At 28.6% G+C, this 17,320-nt stretch overlaps 1 long non-coding RNA gene across 1 annotated transcript in view; it reads right to left on the reverse strand.

Moving 5' to 3' along the window:
• LOC148235952 (uncharacterized) overlaps positions 1–17,320 on the reverse strand; it is a 77,274-nt gene that overhangs the window by 6,775 nt on the left and 53,179 nt on the right. The window contains exon 2 of the long non-coding RNA XR_015809345.1: positions 2,987–3,129. This is a non-coding gene — a long non-coding RNA (uncharacterized LOC148235952). The remainder of the gene's footprint in view (positions 1–2,986; positions 3,130–17,320) is intronic.

Raw genomic sequence — 17,320 nt, forward strand, 5'->3', positions numbered from 1 at the left:
TTATAAGATCATGATTTGCATCACATTTATTTGTAATGCATTTTTATTGTATCGCCCAAAAAAACATCGCCCATTTTGACCAATTGAATTGTCTCTATAGTATGTATGTATACTAAACACAATAATTCATTAAAATACTAAATTAACCTAAATTTTCGATATACAAACATATGTCATATGTGTATGAATAATGATAGATTATTGTTCTTACAGTTTAATATATAAAACAATAATCGTTTAATTAACTGAAATATATTATATAATATTGGTACTCAGTCGTTATTCGAGATAGAGTGTAGTCGTATAAAATATATACCCAAAAACCAACCAACTGTTTATCGTCAAATAGCAAAAAAAGGTCTATACCTGTCCTAAACTTTATGCATTCATTGCAGGTAGAGTAGATATATATTTGTCAATTTAATGAAACACTACCGAACAAATCTAATGATAGATTCAAAATCAGCGTTTCATTTTAGTACAAAATATATGTATATCGTACGTATGGGGATGGGAAGCCATACTTTCGAATGTACGTAATAGTTAATAAATAATAATGTTTTCATTGACTAATCATTTTAATCGTCATTACGCTCTGGCACATAAAATACTAATTTTACCGCCTATATCTCGTGAATTTTAATTCTTTGTAAATTTCTCACAATTTACTTATATTTAATATACCTAATTCCTAAAATATTCATTACTTGATATTCTCCAAGTATTTTTGCGCTCTTATGACGTGCGCTCTTTTTTAAAGCGCTCATATGACTCTCTGCGCATTTGCCGCACGCTATTTTGTTACAGCGCTACTTTGGTCAACGCTCTTATGACTCAGCGCTTATAATGCAGCGCTTATATGACGGCGCTCATTTGACGCACGCTCTTTTGACCGGCTGCCCTCTCTAATATTGATTTGTTTTCATCCATATATTCGCAGTTGGTGAACGCGTTGTGGTATATCCATTAATGTTATATATATATATATATATATATATATATATATATATATATATATATATATATATATATATATATATATATATATATATATATATATATATATATATAAATACATTTATTAGGCATTTGCAACGTACATAACTAATGTATGTACAATTGTACATAGGTACATATGTGTAATTACTGAGATATTTAAACTCATCAATGTAGCTTTTAGATTACCGCGATTTAAAATTTATAGCATGTTAATGAATTAATACAGCTATTGTTGACATATTGAATCAATTATTTACTCGTTAAACCATCAATCATTTTAGATCAAACATATTTTAATTAATAACATATATACTAAACATAAGCTTTATATATTGTGACTGTTAAGAATTTAATTTTGATATTACTAAACCTATATTTCATTCTAGAACAGCCGAGTGGGTAATCACGATAATAAATTCGCCAATAAAACCTAAGCCCTTAATAAAAGATATGAAGCTGTGGCTCTCGTGAAAAATAGGTTAACGTGAAAATTATTTTTTAATAAGCGTCAAGCGCTAAGGCTAGCTTGTCGAGCTTTCCATACATTGAAAGATGTACGAGCTATGTAAATTTTTGCATTGTTGGTTCGAAACAAGGTGTCTTTGTAAACAAAAGATGTAAAATACAATTGTTGGGTCGTCGGACACGATCCAGAGATTAAAATGGCTTTTTCGCCAGAGGGACAGGATTATATGGAATGAATATGGAAATGATCAGCCCAAAGCCAGGATTAAGCATAAGGTTTCAAATTACGCATATCGCCTTTAATGAGTGAGTTTCGATTAAATGGTGAAAACTGGTAGTAGAAAAGGTTCAAATTAATGCCTTGAAAGTTTTCATTAAACTATAAGGTTTATTTAATTTTGTCGTTTATATAATACATTCGTACTGTGATTGTGGCATGGTATGTAGGTTATAAGCTTTGTGGTTGGTTTGACCTAGAAAGCTTAACTAATTTTTCACATTTTAAAAATATATAATGCACAAACATTATATTTCTTATAACATATATTTTTATATCGAATATTGTGGCGTATTAAGGACATATAAAGACAGACTATTCAATAACACTTGGAGGGATTCAATTGATTATCAACACTGCTAGAGAGTATATTCTATTGTTGATGACAAATTCAATAAAGGCTATTATGTACCAGTTACACCAAAGATGATAATAAAGTTCATGGATTATTCAATATATTTTGATTTATATAACCTTAAAATATTTTAATGTAAATAATATAAATAACCAGTCTCAGTGAATTTCTTGTTAATTAAATTAGCAAACTTAAACTCTAGAGAAAGGTTAACGAAAGTGAACTTTAACTTTTATAAATAAGTAAAACTCTTTCATTGATTATTTCTCGTAGTATGAATATTAAGACTTTCATAAGTTGGACAAGTAATAAGCTATGATTAATTTCATGTACTAGTGATAAAATAATTGTTGACAGAGGAATGTTGAAAAAAGCAAGTAACTTAATTATTTTATATGAGTTAAGAAATATCAGATAAACAATAAAAAATATTTAAATTTTACATTTTTTATGTTTTCCAGAATCAATCATGGTTTTCATGGTTTTCACTAACGATACAATGATGGTATATAAATAAGTAAAATATTGTAATAGCAAAATTTTAACTTTACAAAATTAATCGTGAGGATGAATCAAGAAAAAAATCCTGAAATTTTTTCATCGTTCTGTGTAATTGTGTATATAAGAAATCGCTGGTACAATATATAAGAAATTCTTATATATACGTTTCCTCATAATAAAAAAGGGATGATTCTGCAGGAAATTTCGATACTTGCGAAAAGAAGTCTCCGGTGTCGTGCTACATCCGTAATTTAACCAATATGATATAGAGCCCGCGTTTCGCCGTTATTTTTTATTCCGGTATCAAGTTTAAGCCACAAATCAGATTTTCACTTCACAATAATGTTAAAGCAGATAATATTGTATAATAATTTATATAATGTACTCACATGACGTAAGATGATGCGAGCATCGTTGAATAATTGAATGTTGTTCGGTGTGTAATTTTTAATGAGTTGTGTGGTAAACGTATGCTGTCCCTCGGGCGGCCAATTTTCAAAATGGTTTTCATTTCAGCCCTGCGGCTTGAACCCTAAACAAGAAAAATATTTCAAAGGGAATATATGTACATATAGCAAGAATATTTTTCACTATGGTCTATCCAACTAGGTAATAACTTACAAAAGTGTGAGAAGAACGGTGCAAGATTAAGCGACTTTTTGACTCCTCTTCCGCCTTGGCAAGCCACTTTTTACTTCTTAGTTGTTATAAAAGGGGTTATTTTTATGTTAATTCGCAAAGCGCCAGACGGAAGTTTTATCTGAGAGTCTTTGATACTGTGTGAAATTTTGATTACATTTTGCTACATAGCGCAGAGTAATTAATCTTGCCGCATTACACTATAGTTAAATAATGGAAGATAAATTACTTTGCATATTTTTTAACTGATTAAGTTTGAACGTAATATATCTCTCCTTTATTTGAAATGGCGCACAAAAAAAATCGGACTTAAAAACCGCATTTTTCGGGTGTGTTTATATGTATGTATGAGAATATAAAGCAAGATGGATAGCGATTCTCAAGGGTATACTAAAGAGCGTGTATGAGGAAATAAAAAAATCTTCTAGCCGACGAGAAAGGGCACATGTTTATACATATGAAAACTTATATGCATTAGCAGGTCGTTATAATGGTATATAACCCACATGAGATCGGGTTAAACTTTTTACGTTTTTTTTAGGCAGTCGCTTGACCTTTGGATTAGTATAAATAAAATATGAGTCATGTAATACGAACCTTTCCACATATTTTTAGAATTGCAAAACATATTTTTTAAACAAATATCTAATTCAAATAATTGAAAGCAACTCTGAATGAATAATTATTATTATAATTGTTCTGCAAGGGATAAGTTCCTGTACTGAAAGTTTTATTGCGGATGAACACTATATAAATATACATACTTATTATATATATCATATGATACTTTGGCTAACTTAACTCAAGTTAAAATAACTGATTTCACTATTTTGTTAAATAATCTCACATTTATAAAAAAATAATTGTTACATAAAAGCTCTCAAGAATAAGTCACTCCATTGTCACTGTGACATATGTATATTAAAGAACTCCACTATTGTGTTGCTGGGTCTGTTAAAAAAAGTGTCAGCAAAATCATTGACACTATAGCCTTGATATTTTTATCCATTTTGTCTCTTACTATTAGAGTCTCCAATTACTCGAACCATCAACTACTCGAGTATCGAATATTAAAATTTTAAAATACTCGAGTACTCGAGTACTTTCGAGTATTTACCAAATGTACCAAAATAGCTATTATTCAAATTCGTGCACATATAAATAAATAAATAAAATACTTGGTATGTTAATTTTTACAATTATTTTAACTTCAAGAACATACTTTTTAAAAACAATAATGCAAAATGTGTCTCGAATTTAATATTACTGCGAACCTTTGGTTTTATTATTCCCGTTGTGGAAAAAACCCTTTCCGTTGCTGTTGATGTTGGTCTTATTGTCATTAACGCGTTGGATAAGGCTTCTAATTTATCTGTTCGCTTTTTATAGATATAACATTTTTTGAACTCTCTTTTTGTGTTCTCTTCTTTCATTCCCTTCTCTGCTTTTCTCTTATTTCCTTCGACTATTGACAAAAAAGCATTTTGTAATTCTTCTTGAATAGATTTTTTTTCTTAACAATTTACAATCTTCTAATCCTTCTGATTAATGCGAAAAATTAAAATCTATATCCTTCGAAGATGTATTTGGGTGAATCCCTTTCACTCTAGAGCTAAACGGTTCGCAAAGAACTGACTTTACTTTAAATGCCTTTAAAACACACAATTGTTTTGATTTATATTTTAAGCTGAGGGATTAGTATAAACAATTTACAACACTTTACGCTACAACTGCATAGTCATAAAACCTAAATTTTTTTTTTTTGATATTTCATATTGTTCATTGCCATAAATTAGGTAAGTCGGGACTGTCAGACAGAAAACACAAAAGAAATTTCTCCGTCGTACCCACTAACAGAGCCGACGACCGGAACTATGCAACTATGGAACTATGAAAAAATTATACCTGATAGTAACCGTTCTAACTCGGGACTTCGGGCATAAACGCCAAATAAAAGCAAGACGTTAACCTTTACCGGACCGAGTTAAAGTTAATTTTGTTTCTGAAATATTTCAATTTTTTTTAATTTCGAGTATTAATCGAGTAATTTTCAAAATACTCGATTATCAAGTACTTGAAAAATAGACAAGTATACTCGAGTATCGAGTACTCGATTACTCGAATTGGAGACTCTACTTACTATCATGTCTACAGAATTTTGATTGGAGTCGTCAACACGGTTGCAACTGACGTAAAGCTGTAGATGGTCCTCGCTATTTTTAACCTTTCTAGAGACAGACAGTTATTTACAAGAAAACATAATTGATACTTAACCTGATACAAGGGATTGATCATCAATTGAACATCCCTTTTATTCAAAACTAGGGGAATTAACTTATGCCGTTAAGTCATAAAAAAAGATGAATTCAGTTTGTGATAAAGCGTTTTAATTGTCTAAGAAAAAATGAGCTTCTTTGTTAAAATGATACACCACCGTGAGAAATATTTTACCAGCTGAAGTTGCAAGGTACACGCTATAAATTAGAAATAATTAAAATATCCGCCGCTTTAAGAAAAAATAACAACCAGAGCCATTTATATATGCATTAGTGGGAAACGAAAATTTGTTTTTAGAAAATTGCCCATCCCATTGAAAAGGGGCGGACCAAAAAGGGTGCAATGGATATGAATACGAGAACCACTTCCATTTAGCAGATTTGCTCAGAAACACTTTTAGTGTCATCTACACTTTCAACATCTGCTTCGGAGCTTAAAGCAACGGAACTTCAAGAGCTATCCAGCTTGAACTTTAGTCAAGAGGAGATTGCAGAAGCTTCTGTTACTCTCTTCGCATCTGGTCCAGCTCAACGCGTGGAATTCAGAGTTCACCTCTGGATCGAGAGTCAACGGACGTATGTCAAAACATTAGTTGAGCATCGCTCATGAAATTCATTTTTGATGTTTTTTAAAAAAAGTTTTTAGCTCAACTCTCGGAACTACGCTCTGAATAAAATGATCAAAAGCAATTTATTGATGTCTATGATGTTTATGAAAAAGGAATATTAATAATTCATATTGAAAATAAAAATACTTTTTTATTCTAAAAATCAGTTCATAATGTTCATGTAAATAATACAAACCTTTGTAAAATACGGTAAAACCTCGTGGAATGATATTTCTAATATGCTAAAGCAACTTTAGGTATATATAAAAACGCTTATAGATTAAAAGATTTTTTTAACTTTCAACAAAAATGTCTGGGTGAAAATCGTAGTAATGATAAAAGTTTTTAAACTTTTAAAATTATCTCTTTAAGCACTCTGTCAACTTGATGGCAACTTCTGCTCAGCCGATGCAGTTTTTAGATAGTTTAAATTGCATTAAGCAAAGACACGACAATTGCTCTTAAAAAAACATATAGTAATACTAAGGCGAAAAGATTTAACTTATGAATTAAAGATTTCATTAATCTTAATTTATTTAATAGCAGTATTTACTGTATCACAGTAAAACTATTCGGGAGGTAATAAAAACTTTTATCGAAAGATTAACTAAATAACATTAGATTATAATTCATATTATAATTCTTATTAATCGAACAGTGACGGTGAAACAGCACCTGAATGATATGCTACCAATTTTATTTCTGCTATTTAGTATATGCTATACATATAAAAATTTAGTATGTAAAACTGCAAGTTGATGATCCCGAAATTCTGGGATTTCCCGAAAAAAAAAAACACAAGAGACGATCATTTTGAGCATATACGTACATAAAATAATATAACAATCTATATTATAAAGCAATAAAAATAATAAAAATTTTGCAGGTGTAAAAAACAAGTTAGTTATACTACAATGTGCGATATGGTGCACGTTCTATCTGAATACGAAATTGCTGAAATCGTATTATATGTTGAATCTGTAACGCCTGTTGGCTTGCTATAGAAAATTGCTACTCTGCATGTTTTGAAACTATGTGGTTTTATTGTTTAAAAACTAAATTTTATGCATAAAAGTTTTAATTATCTATTGATAATAAAGTCGTAATTTAAATTCTATACTTTAAACTTACTTAGTTTCACGTTTATGTAAATATATTACAAATAAAATTAATACATTTTGCATACACTTTAACACTAATACTCTTTAAACGGCTATCGATCGTTTCAACCTAACGTTTTTCATTAAACTTTCGTTCACTAATCTCCAAGCTAAATGGTCGAAACGTGTAAATTTGTTTATGCGATTTTGGCTATCGTCCAAAATGTGACTTGAACGTGGATAATCTGATTTTACCTCAGCTTGCAGCTCTCGTTTGGTTCGTTATCCTCAGGTGAGGTGTATTTATCTGTGGATTTATATGGTTGTGTACCCTGGCAGCTAAATCAGATGTCATTTGAATGTGGATACCTAGCTGACGCCTTATGAATTATGGATGAGGTAGCGAATTGTTGGAAACAGTTTGAGATTAGCGCAATTAACGTTGCTCCGATGTCGCTTGACGAAAGCTACCTTTTGTACCTGTGTACCGATTATGTTCTAGTTCAAACTAATTAAACGCGCTAATTATACCTATTAGATATCCTCCGGCGGTGTAAAATTTGACTCTGCCTCGTTAACTCAAGGATGAATTCACACGTCAATTACGAATTAATTGCGAGCTGGTAACATTTTTTATACACACTCGAACAAACAGTTAAAATAATGCTCATACTAATAGTTTTTTTAACAATGTTTACAATATCTTTATGAAGTCGTGATATTTATTTTATATCATATTTTTTATTTTTATTAAATAAATTGAATATTTTATTAAAATATCGAAATGTGATGGAAAATGTTTATATTATATCAAAAATCAGAGGTGAATTGTGACCCATGGCCGGCTCGAAAACTTTTCGAGTAAATCAACTCAAATACAAAATTTCGTTTGAAATTATAATACATTCGTGAAGATATAACAGTATAGAAAAATCTATAATTTAAAGTGAAACTAAAAATTCTGGCAACATCTACGTATTATTTATGTAAATAGTCATTAATGCATTTAGGTAAAAATACAAAGAAAATAACATATAAAAAACATTTATGAATTTTGACATACAGCCCACCGAGCGTTTTCTAATGCCCTCCAGGTCAATCCGCCCTTGCCGGAAATTATAAAATATTGCTTTAATTTGTTGAGCAAAATTGAAAAATAAATGTACGTATCTAAATGGATTTTTCATGTTATTTCATAAAAATATAATTAGTGTATAGATATAAGCATTATACATGTATTATATACCTATTTAATTATTATTTATTATTGCATAGACAGATAAAATTTACACTTTAAAATATTATAATACTTAGCGAAGTGTATATTTATTAAAATAAATAGCAGAGGTCAGCAACTTTTGAACCAAAATATTTGCGTGTTTTCTCCTTCAAATCTGGCGTGACCTTTTTGGGTTGCTTGAGCGAATTTTCTTCTAAATCTATCTTATACAATTTTTATGGTAATTTTATCCGAGTCGGTTTAACGGAAAGTAAGTAAGATTAATAGTAGCAACCACGCCTTTTGGCCCAAGATCGCTTCGGGTAAATAACGCGTTATCGCAAAGGGACAAGGTTACGCAGACATTTTGACTGACGTTTGAAATATTTTTTAAATTGTAATATATTCAATACAATTTTTTTAAATTCTGATTATTACTGAATATATTATAATAAAAAAAGTGCTATAAATATATAGAAATTCGCGTAACTTTCAATTCCCCTAAAATTAATTACCTCTCAACGCGCTTGTAAAAAAATTTGATCGACATTTTATTTTGACTTTAATATTGATTTCATGCAATTTCCGTTTTAATTCAGATCTCGAATGTAATAATCTTATCTGAAAGTCAAGGCCATGCTATTTTGCTAAATTATAAACTCGTAATATCGCGTAAAATTCCACAGTCCCGTATTAACGTAAAATATTTTGTTTCTTATTACAGAAACATTTAGGTACATAATTAGCAATCAATCTTTTACTATGATATTTTTAGATTCTTATATAATATTATTTTAAAAAAAAAACTCTGATAAGATTGCTTTGATATTCTAAATGTTATTTATTTATATATATTAAAATTTTACTTCAATATATTTGTATAAAAAAATATCAGTACAATGGTAGATAATATTATTTCTTTACATTTAATAAATGTTATCATATAGTTTAAATTTATTTATATATTTAACCATAGTTGTTTATAAAACTAAGAACAATTACAACAAGGTGTTGTGAAGATATTAGGTTCACAGAAGTACAAGCATTTCAAGCCATTATAAATTTGATATCGACTTTTCATACATTAAAATAATATTTACAAAATAAACACGTACTGGTTATAAGGTTTACAAAGCACACTATTTGAGTGCGCAGACTCTTCAACACGAAATGAAATAGACTTTTATTTGGTCGTGCATTCAATGTGTTTCGAGAGAGCTACCCCTTTTCCTAAAAGATAAAAACTCAGCCATCGAACCGTCTTCAGATACCGCAATGGAAACGGCCGGCTAAGGATAAAAGTTTAGCGAAGAGAGGAAGATTTTATAAAAATCACAAATGCATGATAAATAAGCCAACTGTTTCTATTCATTATAAAGACTGACTCTAGTAAGTGATTCTTAGACTACACTTTTTTTTTTACTAAAAGTGGTTCCGAAAAAAGTTTAGTTCTTGTATCGTTGCATAGAATAAATTGTTTTTTTTTATTATTTTATAGTAATATATAAAAAAAATTCATGTGGCAGATTATAAATTTAAAGTATTAAATAAAATATTCTTGCACTGCACCTTAACAATGCCAGAAGATAATCGAAAATATAAGAGGCAAAAATACATTGCAAATATGGTGATTTGATTGTGATTTTAAACATGAGTTTAATTAGCCGTACATTTCTCAAATCACTTATATAAATTTGTAATAGAATATCTAAAAAACATTTATTATGTTAATAACTATTCTTAACACACAATTTGATACATATATAATATTTTACATTATAAAATAAATTTTAACTTAGACTATAAACTTTTTATTACCATACTATTAAAATACTTCATTAGTATATTTGATCGTATTGTATTTAAATTGAAGCACATTATTTAAGCTTTCAAGAAACATATTTAAATTATGTTTGCAGTCAAATAAAATCTTTGGCAATTTTAATTTGTTAATAAAGCGCAAATTATTATTTATTTGTTAAATAAAAAATACACGAAGACTTTTGGAACACCTATGGTATGTAAAAGCATTGAACATTTTATGTGAATGTTAAGGAGATGTCGAGCAAGAGAACTCATAAGACGGATACATCAAATAAAAGGTGCGATAAGCGTTGCAGACAGAAAACTTAAGAGCCCTAAAGCCCAACAAGAATAAGAAAATTCCAAGTGGCGCAAAAGGGTTGTGGAGTCGTTTCAACCCTTTATGCGTTTCATACTGCTCCTCCTTTTTGGATCACACATAGAAGCTATACAAACTACATGTATGAATTAACACAAATCACAATGCATAGAATTTATAGTCGCATAAATCAGTTTGCATGTAAGAAATCTCGCATTCGCATTTATTAACGGCCATGCGAGCGCAAAAACGGCAAAACCGCAACAATGGCGTGAAATTTGCGGTCGGCTGAGCACAACATATACGGTTTTGGTAAAATCTGCCGGTTCAATTTTTTTGCGATTTGGACAGGTTAAATTTAAACGTAAATATAAAAAAATGTTTTTCATATTGTTGTTTGCAAAGAAAGCTTTGCAGATTTTATAAAGTGGGGTTTTATACTTAAGCAACAAATGTTTGCTTCTAAGATAAATATGGATTTATCGCTAAAAACATAATTGTGTGTTTTGTATAAATTATATGATAATTTTGAATATTTGTCAAATAAGCTTGAGAGCTAAGTATATACATACATATATTTTACACAATGTATTAAAATATAAATTATCCTTAATTTATTTCAAGTTGCGTTTGCTTATTAAGGTATGCTATTTAATGCCTGAAGTTTATACAAATATATTATAATACATAACAATCAAACATTTATAATGTAAAAATATTTTTAAATAATCATATGCTTACAAAACTGAATTTAATACGTATATCGCAAATTAATTAATAATCCTTATGTACCGATAGGAATAATTTAAATATTATGAAAAAACATTATCATATCAGTACAATTTATTTGATATTATATTATACGCGTTCTATTATTACAGTATTAATTTCAGACTAATATTATATATTATAAGTTTAAATAAAAATATTATTTATATCAAAGGTTCTCCACAGATTGGAAGAGCCTTTTTGAGAAATTATAATACAATATATATTTCATATGCTTGTTATATAATATTGTATTATTTTGAAGACGTAGTTGCTTCTGTAGATAAATCTCCTTGAACCAAGACAAAAGATTGTTTGTACCGGAATAGAGTTATGTTATGTGGTTGTGTGACATGAGCTGCTAAAACTTGGTTATACAAGATATTTTCTCATAATAATCAAGATAAAATCCAAGCGTAATGTAGCAATGTAAAATAAATTTATTAAAAATTTAATATAAAATCGTTGAGTTATACTTGACTAAAACATACTTTTAAATTGACTTCATTTACTCTTAACGAAAGCAAACACTGAATAATTAACGTCACTCAGCGTTTTTAAATTGACGTTAATTTTTTAATGTAGTAGCGTGAAATTAAAGATTTCTTTATATATTTTTATTTATATATTTACATTTTTTAAATAACGTATCTAAAGCAATTTCAACGCGATCTAGACACTTTTTTGCTTTTTATTACGGTTTCAACATGGTAAATGTTTTGCCCCAGACATTTTCTATATCCCTCGTATGCAGAAGGCTTTAGGGTCGCGACGGAGCAATAGATTTGATTTCGGGTAATTGAATAGGAGATGACGGGGGGCAAAACGCTTAAAAGGACAAGAAGGAAACACACACGAAGCTTTTCTGTAATTTGATTCCAAACGACATTCCTCTCGCGCCCATTAGCAGCTAAGTGTTTTTGTTTTGTCGAGTGCCTTAGACCATTATCGCTTATTCTCTGCTACTCAAAAGACGTCGTTTAATCTGAGAGGTCGATAATAAAACCACAATACGCATTTTACCTATTAGGAAAATTAAAAAAAATTAGATCTCTCCCTTAAGGCTCTCTCGTTAATTAAAGCTTAAATAAATTGTATATCTCATCTTGAATATATTATAAATGTCAAGGGTGCAAATATTACATAAATCCCAAACATTTTATTTTTATAAATGATATTTCATATTATAACTAATTAATTTTTAATTTATTTTATAAATTTCGTTGACAAACAAAGTAAAGCTTCAGCTTCTTCTATTATGCTAAATAGGTGTGAAATATTAATATACAATTTATTAAAAATATAGTTGCCATACTGTGATATGTTAATTGTTTGTTATAAAGTAATATGTTCTTATCTGATGACAAATTATTATAATATTTATTAATATGGAAACCTAGCTATTGATCGCAATTATATTCATGATAAGAATTACATTGCACATTATTATTTTTGGCATAGATATAGGATATCTGGATTATTTATAAATTACGGTATTGTTTTTTTTGGTAACGTCGATAGTTATTTATTGATTTAGTGATTTAATTTTAATTCGATGAAATACTTGATTATTAGTTCAAATAATAGTTTTAGTTATATAAAAAATGAATTTAATAATACAAGTATTTAAGTTTTACTATTACTAATATAAAAATATTACTTACAAATAACAATAAAAAACGACCGTTAAATAACATTTGCTAACATTAACAAATTGCAGCAATTTGTATCATAATAATAATAAAAATATATTGCAGTGATTTTTTACTGAATTTTAAATGAATTTATCATATTTTGGAAATAAATGACGCATTTAATATAAAAGTTTAACTTTAAATATAAATATATCTATTATTGTGTAGTGTTGAATTAATTTTATACTAGAATTTTTGATAATGACTAAGAGAATAATGTATGGATTATTGGCATAAAAATTAAAAAAATAGAGAGGAATAAAGAGTCATAAAAAATAATACACAATTCAGAAACTGTATTAGTTACAAATATTTCTACACGATATGTTTTGGTTCTATATTGAATATCTTCATGTATAGATTACCATGGTTGTTTTTTTCTTAAATTTACATATATTCAATAAGGTTATTTTAAATCAAGTGGCTGATTTTCACTCAGTCAGAAACGCCTAGGTTATATCTAAAAATGCTGCTCTGCAATATTTTTAATTTTTAAGTCTTCATTGCTATATTTTGTTAATGTTGCACTTACTTTATTGTAGAATGTTAAATTTGTATAATAAAGCGCAAATATAAATTTAATATAAATTCAATTAATGTTGGTAAGAGAAAATTATAATTACGTTTAAATATACGCGAATTCAAAAGAAAAGCTTTCTATGCTTTGTATTGCCTCAGGCAATTGTTATATTAAAACACTTTAATATTTATCACATACACAAATTATACCCTACCTTTCCACATGAATAATTAATAATTAATACCCTGAAAAATGTTATATCATTAACTGAAAGAGTGAGGGAGAGCGAGAGAAACATAGGAGATGGCTATTTCGGTGAAATGCAATTGGGGAAATAAGCAAAATTGGTATTATATAGTAAGCTAGCTTTGAGTATTAATCTTCTTTGACGGCCGTTGAAAACGGTCAAACTTTGCGGAGCACATCCTGAAACACTTTTCCGTCGTTAAGAGGAAGGAAAACTTTTTGAGAAAACTGTCCGCGCGGCGATGGACGTACCTTATCGCCGACGGATGTTTGTCGATCTAAAACGAAGCTTATTTTGTAAAGGAAACAAGGGCAAAAGTTCGAAATTTGCCGTGGAAACTTTTGGTATATTTTGATCTAAACCCTTGTTGTAGATATGACTGGCAGAGCTATGAATGGTAACAAAAATAAAATTTCTTTAGTATATAAATATAATGCCCAAACAAATAATGAGGCATATCATTAAAAGTTTTTAGTACTCCTTCACTAGTTATTGCTAGTCCATTGATATGTATTAAGTGTCCTTGGAAAATATATTTGTATCAAGATTTATTTTATATATTAAATTAAAGTAAAAGTAAAGCTTTTTTGCATTAAATTGCACTGCTGTATATATTAGTAAACAACAGATTAATTTTATTTTTGAAAATCATAATAGTTAAATTAATTAAAATTAAATACACTGCTTAGCGATGATGAAATGATTTTATTTCATACTAAAGAGAAAAATAGCGATTGTTAGTCATCCTAAAAAATCTTGCCACTATATATGTTTTGAGGTTTTAAGAGTCAGATGGGTTGAATTCAGTAAATCTTTTAGCAATTCTGTGATGTATGACAAATTAAAATTAAAAAAACAATTATAGAACAGTCATTCATAGATTTTTTAATAATAAATAATTATAAATAAGAGTGCTTATTTTTATCATTATTAATTCGTATAAATATGTAAACTATGTAATAAATACAAAGCATGCTATTAACCAATTCATAATATTAGCTAATGAGTATTATAGAATTTCAGTAAATTTCCAACGCGTCAATGTTTTAAATATTATTTGTGGAATGAACGTCAGTACATGTAATTTGATATTATATTGGAAAAGCTCGATAGCTTTGTTGCTTATGGCTTATAGCATATCGAATTTCACAGATGAAATTGCAATGTGGAGAAATGCGGTTCGCAATAAAATAACAGCGGGATGAAAACGGATAGAAAATCGAATTTTCAATGACATTCAAGTTTTGTCATGTATGAAATAAATTCAGTGAATAGGTACAAAATTTAGGTCACCACATAATTGTATGCGCATTTTTTATTAGAAAAATGACATTTTAGAATAATAAATATTATTGTACATAAAGGGCCATGAAAATCATTTGGTATCATATTAGTAGATAATGTCACTAATGTCAACAACGCTTTACATTTTTACACCGCAAGTGTGATTGATTGTAATGGCTTTCGGCTTATAAGTAAAAACAACGGGCAATTTATATACTTATAAAAATATACGGGAAAAAAACTAAATGTGGCAAGTAATGTGGCATTGTTAGAAAATATTACACTTTTATTCATGAGCACACACGAGTTTCATATATCTTTATTATTGCGCAATTTTTCATCGCCGCATAGTGAAATAACTTTTACACAAATTAGGACAGTGCTGATAAACGCTTGAAATAAAAGACAATGATACTTTTTAATGTAAAGTACCTTTGTGGTTTTATGAAATCCCTCTAGCAGATACTTACAGACAATATATTTATTATTATCGTTGTGGCGAAATTGACTCTCGATAAAATCAAGGAACTTGACTGGAAGATTTTATATCATCTGTCTATTCTCCAGACTACAATTTATTTTGATCGATTCAATACTTGATAAAAGTAAAAAAATCAAAATGCTGACGATGTGAAAAGGGGACTATCGGAGTATTTTGAATCTAGAAGATTTTATACTAATGCAATTAAAAATCAACCGAAATGTACGAAAATAATATATCTTTCTAAAAATAATGTATTTGATCTATTAACATAAAAATAAACATTTAAAAGTAATTTTTTGGATTCATTAAGAACCAACATTTATTTCGGGATTACCGTATGTAACGTGCACAAGGCTTTATATTATTTTTAAAAGCCTATTTTTCTATATATTTATATATAAATGTTGGTTTTTTTATTATTTATGTGAGAAAAAAATGTTCGAAATTGAGCTGTAGGCAAAGCTTTTACAATATTCTGAAATTAAAACATATTTTAGATGTGCCTTAGACGTTATCTTTAATTGTAAAAAATACAAGATGATTTAAATATATGCACATATGATAACGGATTCTCAATCATGACTAACAAAATATTTTAAAACTATGTTTTTATGTAGACAGTAAAGTAATATGTTTGATCGTATCAGTGTTATGTATATAGTTAAAAAGTATTTCCCGGATAAAAAACTACAATGCGAGGGCCTGGCATTGAAATATTCGATTGAAATATTAGAAAATCACTTTAGATGTATCGTTTGATAAATACTTTTATCGATTTTTGGATGGAATGTCTATTGGTTTAAACGAAACTAATAGAAATTGCGTTTCCGGCTCAAGTCTATATACCATTAGCGCTGTCTGCTCAGCCGTACTAATCACCTAACCAGAGACGTTATCGCCAAATATACACCCTTTGCAAGCTTAGGACCAGATTTTAGAGGACACTTACTTCTCAAAGGCAAAGAAAAGGACAATGGCGAAGCCTTTTGTTGCCGGGGCTCTGAACTTCTACAGATTGCGCTTGCAAGAAAGAAAGAATTTTCTCGAGTGTGAAAACGGATCTCAGACTCGACTGACGTATTGATAATGAAAAGAGACGGTTGATTTCCACAACAGAGTGAAATAAGTTAATTGTTTATCTGTGAACCGCGAAGAAAATATATTAAATTTATTCACTGGATGTGTAATCAATAATATGGTATAACGGAGCACAAAGACGATCGTACGACGTTTGACCATATTAAATCTGACTAGTCACCCTCTTTGTGAATATAATTTTCCTTACTATCATAGGAACCGGAGCCGCTTTTAACTCGATTATATATTAACATCCTTGAGTGCATATTTGTGAGAAACAATAAAATATTATAGATTTTATTAATTACTTGCGATAATTAGCAATGATATAAACATATTTTTGTATAATATATAATTTAATTAAAATATAAGTAATTAGTCTTTGTTATATTTTTTATTTTATTTATTTGTAACGGCAAATTATCCTATACTTTTTGCTATAATATGTTTATTGTATACATGGATGTAAAATAAAATGTTCTTTACGTATTATATTATATCATACATAAGAGCCAATTCTGAGCAAAGTATAAAATGCTTTCAGTTTTATTATATTTACAATACACAGCATATACTTCACAAAAAATATATATTATTTATATATTATTTTTGTAATATATTCAATTTATTAAATTTTTACAAATTATAAAAAAATATGTTATAACTTATTAATTACAATTTTCGC

This window comes from Plectrocnemia conspersa, unplaced genomic scaffold, assembly GCF_051122295.1.
Source record: "Plectrocnemia conspersa isolate PC_06_02 unplaced genomic scaffold, ASM5112229v1 ptg000004l, whole genome shotgun sequence".
Taxonomy (NCBI): Eukaryota; Metazoa; Arthropoda; class Insecta; order Trichoptera; family Polycentropodidae; genus Plectrocnemia; species Plectrocnemia conspersa.